This window comes from Grampus griseus (assembly GCF_964374135.1).
Source record: "Grampus griseus genome assembly, chromosome: 17".
In the NCBI taxonomy this organism is placed as follows: domain Eukaryota; kingdom Metazoa; phylum Chordata; class Mammalia; order Artiodactyla; family Delphinidae; genus Grampus; species Grampus griseus.
The window spans coordinates 29,792,039-29,794,280 of NC_139011.1; the positions used below are offsets into that span (position 1 = coordinate 29,792,039).

Here is a 2,242-nt window from a genome sequence, read left to right on the forward strand (position 1 = left end):
AGTAGTATAAGGGGCATGTATGCAGTTTTGATAAATACAGTGAAGGTGAATGTGATACAGATTCAGGAAACATTTTGCAAAACATGCAGGCTGTTTGGTACCTCAGGAGCTAACAGTCCATCTGTATATATCACAAGTAGAAGGAACATTTACCGATAGAGAATGAAATGGCTATGACAATCTTTTCCATTTTTGTATGGTTGTCTTCTATTCTAGCCTTTCTTTCTTTGCCACAATTGTCCCCTTTAAAGATTTTTACTAAAAGTGAGCAGCAGCAGGAAAGCAGACTAAGATGACAACAGCAGCTAGGCCAACTTTTGAACCTGCAAGAGGCGGGAGAGGTAAAGGAGAAGGTGATTTGAGCCAACTCTCAAAGCAATATTCAAGCAGAGACCTACCCTCTCATACAAAGATAAAATATAGACAGACCACTCAGGATGCCCCTGAAGAAGTTCAGAACCGTGACTTCAGGAGAGAGTTGGAAGAGAGAGAGAGAGCTGCTGCAAGAGAAAAAAACAGAGACCTACCAACCCGAGAACATACAACCTCCTCTTCAAGGTCAAAGAAGCCTCGGTTGGACCAGATTCCCGCTGCCAACCTCAATGCAGGCGACCCTCTAACAGATGAGGAAGATGAAGATTTTGAAGAGGGGGGGCTTCCCTGGTGGCGCAGTGGTTGAGAGTCCGCCTGCCGATGCAGGGGACACGGGTTCATGCCCCAGTCTGGGAAGATCCCACATTCCGCGGAGCGGCTGGGCCCGTGAGCCATGACTGCTGAGCCTGCACGTCCGGAGCCTGTGCTCCGTGATGGGAGAGGCCACAACAGTGAGAGGCCTGTGTACCACAAAAAAAAAAAAAAAAAAAAAAGATTTTGAAGAGAAGAGTGATGATGATGATACTGCAGCTCTTCTTGCGGAGCTGGAAAAAATTTAAAAAGAAAGAGCTGAAGAGCAGTCCAGGAAGGAACAAGAACAAAAGGCTGAAGAAGAAAGGATTTGTATGGAAAACATTCTGAGTAGAAACCCTCTCCTTAATCTCACTGGCCTATCCCAGCCTCAGGCCAACTTCAAAGTTAAAAGAAGGTGGGATGATGATGTTGTTTTCAAGAACTGTGCAAAAGGTGTAGATGATCAGAAGAAAGACAAAAGATTTGTAAATGATACGCTGCGATCTGAATTTCACAAAAAGTTCATGGAAAAATATGTTAAATAGTACAGTTTTATGTGCTTAATTAAAGGCTGTAAAATGTAAACGATATGACTTTATTTTGGTTTTTTTGTTTTTCTCTTCCCCCCCATCTAAATTGTGTATAGGCTTCCCTAATTTTAAGTGCCAAAGTATCTTTTCCTTTATTGATTCCTAACTTGATAAGGACTGGGAATTGGTTTCACCAGTTGCCATCTCAGTATTTCCAGTCATACGTTTTTCTTTTGAATATGGGAAAAGGAATCTGCTTGTAATAAATATTTTTAATAATCTGTGTCAAAAAAAAAAGATTTTTACTAATTACAAGAGAAAGATAAAGAGGAAAGAACCAACACACATGTTCAGTGAAAAATAAGGTATACATTTTTTAGATTTAATGGGTGCTTCATTTAAGATTACCATTAAAAATGATGTCTTTGCCTATCAATTTATGAAGTAAGAGCCTGGTTAAAGCCATTATATAATATTTTCACATGTTTTATATGCCACTGGAATTTATTTTCTAATTTAATTGCCAAATTCCTAATCTGATTAGATTATTAGGGGAAGCAAAATTAGTATTGGAGAAAAAAATAGATAAAATAAGGTTTTCTTTACTTTTGTGCAAGTCATGCCAGGCTGTATGTTTCATGTAAGATTAATAGAGGAGTGTTTCAGTTCTCTTTCATTTTATCAGAGGCAAACACTTGCTAGTTTATCTTACCATCCCAGGAAACAGAATGGGGTGATATATGCCACAAGTCTAGTCATAAAAGAAGTTCTTGAAAATAAGGTCATCTTGTTGAATTGGCCAGAAATGAGTTGGATAACAAGTCATGCTGATGAAGCCATAAATGGCGTCCACATTGCTACCATGGTTTCCAGAGAATAAAATTCTTATCATGCTACCAAATGTGACTGGTTTATAAGTCTGACCTAATGGTGTCTCTGTGAAGTAGTATATTCTTACTAAATTGTTTCCAATTTGTTTCATTCATTCAACAAATATTTATTGAGCACCTATTATGTGTCGGGCACTAACTGTTGCAGCTGTGGGT

General features: G+C 38.8%; 1 pseudogene across 1 annotated transcript; it reads left to right on the plus strand.

Annotated features, from left to right (window-relative positions):
* Positions 1 to 292: 292 nt before the first annotated feature.
* LOC309835518 (spliceosome-associated protein CWC15 homolog) lies at positions 293 to 1,477 on the plus strand (annotated as a pseudogene). The gene is made up of 2 exons: positions 293 to 671; positions 868 to 1,477. The product of its transcript is annotated as a spliceosome-associated protein CWC15 homolog (transcript).
* Positions 1,478 to 2,242: the final 765 nt, after the last annotated feature.